The sequence below is a fragment of the Rattus norvegicus genome, chromosome 10 (assembly GCF_036323735.1).
Source record: "Rattus norvegicus strain BN/NHsdMcwi chromosome 10, GRCr8, whole genome shotgun sequence".
Lineage (NCBI taxonomy): Eukaryota > Metazoa > Chordata > Mammalia > Rodentia > Muridae > Rattus > Rattus norvegicus.
In genome coordinates this window covers 42,915,924-42,925,999 of record NC_086028.1, presented here as the reverse complement: position 1 = coordinate 42,925,999, position 10,076 = coordinate 42,915,924, and the positions used below count along the sequence as shown (strand labels likewise).

General features: G+C 47.6%; 1 long non-coding RNA gene across 4 annotated transcripts; it reads left to right on the top strand.

The window, feature by feature from the left end:
• The first annotated feature begins 636 nt into the window (after positions 1 to 636).
• Positions 637 to 10,076, top strand: LOC108352086 (uncharacterized). Of its 4 annotated transcripts, none has more exons than XR_005490243.2 (5): positions 637 to 741; positions 906 to 1,117; positions 7,232 to 7,292; positions 7,580 to 7,757; positions 8,569 to 10,076. It is a non-coding gene; the product is annotated as an uncharacterized LOC108352086 (long non-coding RNA). The 4 variants fall into 4 exon arrangements; XR_010055370.1 differs by adding an exon at positions 2,575 to 2,609 and having other exon boundaries at positions 695 to 1,117; positions 7,557 to 7,757; XR_010055369.1 differs by having other exon boundaries at positions 699 to 1,117; positions 7,557 to 7,757.

Here is a 10,076-nt window from a genome sequence, read left to right as displayed (position 1 = left end):
TCATACGACCTTTGATCCTCTTATTCACGTTAACGTAGGTCGATTCTCTTCTTGTATTTTGGTTTGTACAAAGTCGTGAAGTTCTCTTCCATATACCTCGTGGGTGGGAAGTTGGATTTGATGGGATCCTTACCAGGGCAGCTACTTTTTTTTGTTGTTGTCGTTTTTTAAGATTTTTTTTTTTATTTTATGAATATAAGTACACTGTTGCTATCTTCAGACACACCAGAAGAGGGCATCAGATCCCATTACAGATGGTTGTGAGCCACCATGTGGTTGCTGGGATTTGAACTCAGGACCTTTGGAAGAGCAGTCAATGCTCTTAACCGCTGAGCCATCTCTCCAGCCCCAGGGCAACTACTCTAATGCAGCCGGCGCTGAGGTTGAACTTTTGAATTTCAAGGACAGGACACTATCTTAATTACCTAAACTGTGGTCCTTAGAATCCTGAGTTACCACAGTATCTTAAACAAGCCAGCAGGGTTGCCAGATGAAATATGGAGTCTCGCAGCTGCCTGAAAACTGTCACTGCATTTTACCTGGCCACCCAGAGAACAGCTCCTCACGGGGAACAATTATTCAAGCATGAAAGCGTTGAGGATGGGGATTGAGAGGCTGGCCAATAGCGGTCTACTTCCGTTTTCTTCACACCTCCAAGCGTTGCAGGGCGCAAACTACTGACACTAACCAGGTTCAAAGTGTGAACCAAGCCAAGATCCACAGTTCCCGACACTTCCCTAGGTGATGCTGCAGGTCGTATGAGTCTGTGTGTGATCATTTTTGCCTGAGCTAAAGGAAAGATATTTGGACTCTGAGGTGGGGGTGGGGAAAGCTTCTGGGCAAACTCGGGGTGTCCCCTCTAGGCGCTTAGCAGGTTTGTGTTCTCAAAGATCGGTTATCTCTAGGGAAGGGGGCGTGGCTGCCCTGGGGGCTTGCCTCGTCGGAGGCGCGGTGTAGAGGCGGACCCAGAGATTGATGGAGCTACCGCGACTATCATCTGAGCCGCCCGGTTAGGCGTCGCCCGGTTGGCGCTCCAGGCAAGCTTCTGGCTTTGGTGCGGCAGCAGCGAGTCCTGATGTGTTCCCATATCGTTGTCGTCATTGCTTGCGCACAGACGGTGGGTTGACAGGACCCGGAACAGGACAAACGATGAGCTCTGAGTGCCGCCAGGGGGTGCTACGACTACAGGCCTGGGGGTGGGGCCGACTGGGCAGGGGAGGAGCTAGGCTGAGGAAAAAGACCTGTGGACAAGGTCTATGGTGGGGCCAGCTGAGTCTGAGGGACCAGGCAGAGGTGGGGTGTGGTATGGATGGGGCGGCAGGAGGTGGGGTGGGGACGCCTGGCTGGAGGCGGAGTCTGATTAGGATGAATTGGTTTGTGGGCGGGGTCAGGAGTATTTTGGTTAGGGGTGTGGCAGGTAGGCGGGATCAGGCTGGAGTATTGTCTGAAGTGGGTGGGGTCGGTATGGGTCTGAGTTTGAAGGGAGGATGGAGCTTTTGGCCAGGGTCTTAAGTTTCGTTCCCTGAGGGCGAGACCAGGTGCATCAGGCTTGGTTTCGTAGCTGAGGGTCCCCTTTTTGTTGTTGTTGTTGTTATTGTTTTGAGACAGAGCATCACTTACTAGCCCAAACTATCCTCGAACTCTCCTCAGTTCTTGCCTCAACCTCCTATGAACTGGCATTATAGATTGGTGCTCTGGTACCAATTCTTTTCGTTGATACAGAACTTTTTCTTTTTCTTTTTTTTTTTTTTTTTTTCCGGAGCTGGGGACCGAACCCAGGGCCTTGCTAGGGCCTTGCTCCTGCTAGGCAAGCGCTCTACCACTGAGCTAAATCCCCAACCCCGATACAGAACTTTTTAAACGGGAAAGTTCTATGTCAACAGAAGCTCTCTTGCGGCCTCTTGAACGCGACTTACGGTTAAGACATTTGTATCAATAAAATACTCTTTTATAAATAAAATCCCTTTATTGTAATAAATACACACACACACACACACACACACACACACTCGCACAGCTAGATTAAGGTAGCCACTCAACAAACACTAGTCCAGCTCTAAAGTCTATACATCTCAGTGAACTTCTAAACAGTTATAATAACCATATTTGAAGCTCTGGTGCTTCTGCTAGGGTTTTACACTTTTGTTTTTCTAGTTTCAATCCTGTCATAGTCCCTTTTTTTGTGTATAAAGTGTAATTGATAGTGAAAAATATAATAGATGGTATGAAGTACTTTAAAGTTACTTATTGTTATTTTTTCTGTGTGTTGGATCTCAGGCTGGCCTCAGACTTGTTATGTAGCTTAGGGTGAGCTTGAACTTTTTTTTCCTTTTTAAGAGTTAATACGAGGGGCTGGAGAGATGGCTCAGCGGTTAAGAGCACCCGACTGCTCTTCCAGAGGTCCTGAGTTCAATTCCCAGCAACCACATGGTGGCTCACAACCATCTGTAATGGGATCTAATGCCCTCTTCTGGTGTGTCTGAAGACAGCTACAGTGTACTTATATATAATAAATGAGTAAATAAATCTTTTAAAAAAAAGAGTTAATACGAATGCTTTCGTTTATGGTTGCAGGGCTAAGTGGTTGATATCCAGAACGCAGCCCCAAGGTCAGTGCAACCTCTGAGCTTCCCTTTCTGACTTCAATAGGGTGAATACCTATTGGCCTCTCCAAAAAGGCCTTTGATGTTTCGGATGATAGAGCAGCTGGTGTCACCCATAAATTACACACACACACACACACACACACACACACACACACACACACACACACCCCTGTTTGCACTGTCCCTGCCCAGCACCATGGTTACCCTGGCAGCTTGATGGGCTGCACACAGCTCGATCTATGATGACACCGATCTGGCGGAGAGTGATCTTGACCTTCTGGTCCTTCTACTTCCACCGCCTAAATTCTGGGATTACAGACGTTTGCCTCCAAACCTTGCTTATTCTGTATGGGGAATGGAGCGCAGGGCTTGGTACGTGATAGACAAACATTCTACCACTTGCCCTGTATAGTCCCAGCCCTAACCTAAAGTCATATTTTAAATTATTTTCACGGTTTTTTGTCTTGTTTGTTTGGTTTGGTTTTTTACTCTTTGTGTTTGTTTGTTTGTTTGTTTGTTTGTTTGTTTGTTTTTGGAGACAGGGTTTCTCTATGTAGTCCTGGCTGTCCTAGAACTCCCTCTGTAGACCAGGCTGGCCTCGAATTCAGATTTACCTGCTTCTGCCTCCTGAAGCTGGGATTAAAGATGTGAACCACTACTGCCTAGTTTATTTTCACATTTTTTTAAAAAAAAAAATCAATACTAGTTTTAACTCACCCAAATTACTTCAAGACCTCCACCAAATTGCCATCTTATTTAATAGTATACAAACTTGCAGAGGCCTTGTTTAGATCCCTACTCCTTTAACGATTCTTTGTCGTCAATCTAATTACATTGAGATGCCCTATCTCCTTGGAAAGATTTATGTATTAAATAGTACGGTTGCTGGTTTCCCTTTCCCCAGGACCCTTCAGAGTGGTCTTTGAGGCTCCAAGTTTCAAACCTCACCCATTAAGCATGGCTACTGGGTCTTCAAACCGTTCTGTCCTATACCCTGCTTGCCTGTCTTCTCCTGTCCCTTTGTGTTGTGACCTGGGCTTTGCAGAGCTCCACTCCTCCCTTCCATCCCCTCCACCAGTCTTTTAAAGGCTCTTTCCTCAGCACTCCTCATTTCCTCTGGGCTTCCATCCAGGGCAACCTTTTATGACTTTGTCCAAAGTCCTGCAAACATATTTATAAGGCCAGGCAAGGTGTCACTGCCAGACCCAGACCCAAGGGGCGCGCTCTCTCTCTCTCTCTCTCTCTCTCTCTCTCTCTCTCTCTCTCTCTCTCTCTCTGTGTGTGTGTGTGTGTGTGTGTGTGTGTGTGTGTGTGTTGAGCTCAGTTCAACTGTGGCTGGGCAGGTGTCTCAGACAGGATGTGTTGGAGTGACTAGTTGGGGGTTGTGGGGTAGCACATTAGTAAGGGAATGAGGCCTGCCTTGGGCTTAAGGGTGGGGTAAGGTGAAGCAGAGGCAGCAGCAAAGGCAAGAGTAATGTCAGGATGCTAGCTAGTAGGGCTGTGCACTTTAAGATTTCCTCTTCAGAAGCTATAGACTATTGAGTAGGGACTTTAAATGCTTGTCATCTTCTACCTCTGAGGAATCTCTCAGACGGTTGTTGTGCCTTTCCCCCTACTGGATAAGGCAGCAATTTTCTCACTGAGCAGTAGTGACTCACTATGGTCATACACGTTTCTTCGTGGGTGCCCGTGCTGTGCCCATGCTGTGCCCTGTGCTGCGCCCCGTGCTGGCCCTGTGTAAAATGTGCATCATTGAATACAAAGCAGGAACAGTTGAAAGGGTCTCATAACATAAATAGAACTTCTGTGCCATTGAGGTGGCTCAGTGACTTACAGCACAGGTCACCAAGCCTGATTCCCAGAATCCACATGGTGGAAGGACAGAACTGAGTCCCAAAAGTTGACCTGCCCTCCACATGTGTGTCCCCTACGTACTCCGTAAGTTAATATCCTTTCGAAAGAACCAGATCCTGATCCAAAGACTAGTGCCCCTAGAGTTCCATAATTACACCTTTCCCTTAGACACTCTGTTCTGAAGTTCTGCTTAATCATTTTCATGATGGTTTCACTGTGGATCGGATGTGTTCTCAGGGAATATGGCTCTGATTTTGTTTAACGTTTGGTCCTTGTAAAAGGAAACGGATTTTTGTTCTTTGTTGTTTTTTTTTTTTTTTTAACTTACTCTCTTACTCCAAGCTAGTCTTGAACTCAGGATGATCCTCCTGCCTCAGCCTCCCAAGTGCTATGATTACATCACATCCCTCCATGGTGTGTCATTAGTGACTTATGTGGATACTGTGTCCATTACATCCATACTGTGAGCCCTTTGGGCTCCAGCTTCCTGTTACTGCCATGAGTGTTCCTGCACATAGAGTTGGTCTCCTAAGTCAGGTGTCTCTAAAGACTGGCTGATGAGGAGAGATCTCTGGGTCTGCACCGCTGCCGTTAGGGAGCTACTGCCCTCTAGTGGTTACTGTAGGATATGCTGGCACCCTAAAATCCACAGTACAGTGTCCTGGCTCCCACAACTGAGAGAGCCGTCCCCAACACACTCAAAGAGTGGTTGGTCTCCTAAGCCAGGCTAAAACCTGCCTTAAACACGCGGAATCGATTTCAGCTCCGTCCGGTGTGCGACGTTCAGCGCTCGCACTCTTCAATGGCCTTGCAGCCGCTTGCCTCACACTTCTCTCTGTCTGCTTCCGGTCCTGGTCATGTCTGCCTTTACCTTTTCTATTTATTTTTCCAGATTTTGTACCCATGAAATGATATCTTCAGATTTTCATTTTCACTTTCTGAGTAGTGGAGAGATGAAATGTTTTCACATTTATATTTCTTTTGTCCCCATAAATCTCTTTGTCCATTTTCTTATGGTGGTGGTGGTGGTGGTGGTGGTGGTGGTGGTGGTGGTGGTGGTGGTGGTGGTGGTGGTGGTGGTGGTGGTGGTGGTGGTGGTGGAGGTGGTGGTGGTGGTGGTGGTGTTTCTTGATAGTTGCTGGGATTTTTTTTTCTTTTTTTCGGAGCTGGGGACCGAACCCAGGGCCTTGTGCTTGCTAGGCAAGCGCTCTACCACTGAGCTAAATCCCCAACCCCTGTTTTGTTTTGTTTTTTGTTTGTTTGTTTTTGTTTTTCAAGACAGGGTTTCTCCATGTAGCTGTCCTAGAACTCGCTCTGTAGACCAGGCTGGCCTTAAACTCATAGAACTCCACCTGCCTCTGTCTCCCAAATACTGGGATTAAAGGCGTGCACCACCACCATCCAGCTTACATTTAGGTGTGGTAGCCTTTAACCTCAGCACTCGGGAAGCAGAGACAAGATTTCTGTGAGTTCCAGACCAGTCTGATCTACATTGTAAGTTCCAAGACAGCCAGGCTTATGTGGACAGACCCTGTCTCAAAAAACAAAAACTGGGGTTGGGGATGGCCCTGGGTTCGGTCCCCAGCTCTGGGAGAAAAAAAAAAAAAAAACAGAAAAGTTTAATTTTTTCTTACAAGAACATGGTGGCGGCACGTTCTTATAATCTAAGCACTGGGAGGTAGAAGCAGGGGGATCAGAAGTTCACCTCTCAGCTACAAAGTGAGTTCAAATTCAACCTTAGATTACATGAGGCCTTGCCTCAAAAAGTAAGATACTTAAAAGTAAAAAGTTTAAAATGTTGACTTTTCCATGACTTGTCTTTAAAGTTTTTAAAGTGTGTGTGTGTGTGTGTGTGTGTCTGTGTGTGTGTGTCTGTGTGCCACGTGTGCACAATGCTACAGAAGCCAGAAGGGGGCATCAGATTCCCTGGAGCTAAAGTTTCAGGCACTTGTGAGCTGCCTGACATGGGGGCTGGGACAAACTCAGGTCCTCTGGAGGAGCAACAATTGCTCTTAACCACTGAGCCCCCACAATTAGGTCTTAGTATAGTTAGAATTCCATTATCTAGTACATTAACTATACATGACTATTTAAACTCACTTCTCCGGCCATTTTTCAAGTTCCCAGTAGCCACTTTGTGGCCTGTGGTTGCCAAATTGGGAAGTTCTGAGGCAGAAGAGTTCTGTCTTCGTGGAAAATCAGAGGGGCATTTGCCCTCTCATTCCAGGGAACACATTGGACTGTCTGGAGATTTTTGTTAAGTTGTTGCAGTGCTGGGAGCAGTATGAGAGAGCCTTCTCAAGCACTCAGAACAACCTTGTGGAGCCAGTTCTCTCCTTCCACCTTCTCGTGTATTCCAGGGGCCACACTCAAGCTGTCAGGCCTGTGTAAGCCTTTGCCTAGGGAGCCACAGTTTCGGTTCCTGGAATTTTTTTTTTTTTTTTTTTTTTTTTTTTTTTTTTTTTTTAAATTTCAGCAGTTAAGGAAGATGAGATGTTCTACCGCCACCTAGTGGGCAGAAGCCAGGGACGACAGGGCTGACTGTCCCCATCCCCCACCAGCAAAGACTCCTCTAGCCCCAAATGTCTGTAGCTGTGGCAATGAGCCACACTGATTTGCATGGACGTTGGTTCGTGCTCTGCGATGAGTCAGTTGATGCTGTTTCCTATGCATGCCCCATGCGTTTCCTTCTTGTTAGTGAGTCTCAATGTCCCTTTGAAGGGTAAAAAGCCTGTTGCTTTATTAAAATACTGACCTTCATTGTCTTACAGGCTCTTAGACCCTGATAAGAACATCCTCATCTTCCCCGGTTGTCATGGCTCCAGACTCACGGTAAAGTCTGACTGATATGATACTCCATGGGAACATTTGTTCCATGCTTGAAAGCCCTAGTTGGGGATTTTTTTTTAATCCCTTCATCATGGGGCCTCACTAAGCAGTTTATTCACAAAGCATGAAGGAGAAAGGGGGAAGAAGAGAAGAGAGGAGAGCAGAGATGAGGCACCTGGAGAGGGTGGTGGTGGAAAGTGGGCACTGGCCCCAGTGTGTGTACTGATGTTACCCATGCCATATCCTCCCTCATCTTTCACAATGAAGAGGCCAAGTGCTTCCCCTCCCAGGGCCACCTCCATTCACTCCAGCTCTGTGGATGTGGAAGACTCACACTTGATGCTACTCCTGATGGTCCCACCTCCCCGAGGCTCGCCGAGCTGAATTACTTTTCCGTGGAGTGGCCTCTCTCTCTGACTGTTCTGTCTTTGCAGAGATGACCCTGCCAGGGGAGGAGCACACTCAAAGGTAAGGTCACCTAAGCTGCTCAAGGTCCTGAGCGCTCTGGAGGAGGGTGAGTCTGGCAGCAACAGGGAGGAGATTTTCATTGCACCCCCTAACAATGCCTCCGAGGACCTCACTGATGAGGATTCTGGGGAAGAAGACAGTGACCAGAATAGTGCCCAGCTGCCTGGCTGGGTGCTGCGTGCATCAGTCCTGTCTGAGAACTCAGACCCTAAGGAAGAAGAGGGGGGAGGGAGAGGAGGTGGAAGAGAAAGAAGAGGAGGAGGAGGAAGAGGAGGAGGAGGAGGAGGAAGAGGAGGAAGAGGAGGAAGAAGAGGAAGAGGAGGAGGAGGAGGAGGAGGAGGAGGAGGAGGAGGAGGAGGAGGACAACCCAGAGCTGGAAAGCCTTGGGTCCTCATATAGAGGACATTAAAAACCAAGGAGCTGGGGTTGGGGATTTAGCTCAGTGGTAGAGCGCTTGCCTAGCAAGCACAAGGCCCCAAGGCCCTGGGTTCGGTCCCCAGCTCCGAAAAATAGAAAAAAAAAAAAAAAAGCCAAGGAGCTGAGTCCTATGGGCCTCTTTGAACTGTTTTTTCATGACTGGACAATCAGTTTCATTGTTAATGAAACCAACCGTTATGCTCGGCAGAAAAATATCACCCTGGACCTCACGGTCCAGGAACTGAAGTGTGTTTTGGGCATCTTGATTTTTAGTGAGTATATCTCCTATCCAAGGAGGCGGACGTTTTGGGAAACATCTCCTGATTCTGATCAGTAGCTGGTGTTATTAGAAGGGACAGATTTGAGCTGATCTTCTCTTACCTGCATTTTGTAGATAACAGTGAACCCGATGAAAGTGATAGTTTTGCCAAGGTCAGGCCCCCCTCATCATCAGTATGAACTGTAACTTCCAGAACCCCTGGAAGAGTTCTACAGTTTTGGCAAATCCATCTGTGAGTACTTTGGGCACGGGGACCCAAGCAGCTATACTCAAGGAAGCCAGTCCGTCTGGGCTACAAGATTTGCTGTGGGACGACCAGCAGAGGCTACCTGGTGTGGTTTCAACCTTCACAGGGCACTCTGTTCACCAAGGACAGAGGCTTGGATGTAGGGGCCAGTATGGTGGTCAGATTTGTGGATGCACTTCAGGAGTGTGGCTGCCTGCCATGTCACATATTCCTTGATAAGGTCTTTACAAGTGTCAAACCGATGTCCATTTTGAGGGAAAAGGGGGTGAAAGCCACAGGAACTGTTTGTGAGTACAGGACTGAGTGCTGTCCCCTCAAGGATGCCAAAGAATTGAGGAAAATGAGAAAGGGCTCTTTTGACTACAGGGTGGATGAAAGCCAGGAGATCATTGTGTGCCGCTGGAGCAACAGCCACGTGGTAAACATCTGCTCCAACGCGGTGGGCATAGAGCCAGTCAGACACCCAGCCACCACCTGAGAGCAGCCAAAGCTCAGACACAGGTCCACCAACCATCCCTGGTGAAGCTTGATCAGGAAAAGGCCAGAGGGGCTGGAGAGATGGCTCAGTGGTTAAGAGCACTGACTGCTCTTCCAGAGGTCCTGAGTTCAAATCCCAGCAACCACATGGTGGCTCACAACCATCTGTAACAGGGATCCGATGCCCTCTTCTGGTGTGTCTGAAGACAGCTACAGTGTATTCATATACATGAAATAAACAAAATCTTAAAAAAAGAAAAAAAAAATGGAAAAGGCCAGAGGGGTTGGCCGAATGGACCAGAACATCGCCAAGTATAAGGTGAAGATCCGGGGCATGAAGAGGTACCTGAGCTTCATCGGCTACATCATCGACGCAGCCCTCAACAATGCGTGGCAGCTGCATAGGGTGTGCTGCCAGGACGGGCACGTGGACCTACATTCCTTCCGCAGCTACGTGGCCCGCGTGTATCTGGAGAGCAATGTGGACACATCCTCACCCGGGAGGCGGAGCCGGTGGGTGGAAACTGAGAACCGCTTCAATATGATTGGACACTGGATTGTCCATTAAGACAAAAGGACCCAGTGTGCCCTCTGCCACTCACAGACCAACACCTGCTGTGAAAAGTGCCAGAAGGGTGTCCATACTTTTTCCAGCTACAGTGACATCACCAGGAACACTTGTGGGTTTTCTTTGTAGCATTTTTGACACCCATTACTAATGCCTTGGTTTTGTATTCTCTCCCAGGCCCCATCACAGTTCTCTTTTTAATTTTGTATTCTATTATGCCTATGTGTCATGTAAATTAGTATTTATGTTAGTAACTGCACATGTTTGTAGACTTGTATTTACACTCTAACTTCTTTAAACTGATTCAAATAAAAGTTTTCCTGTAGTATG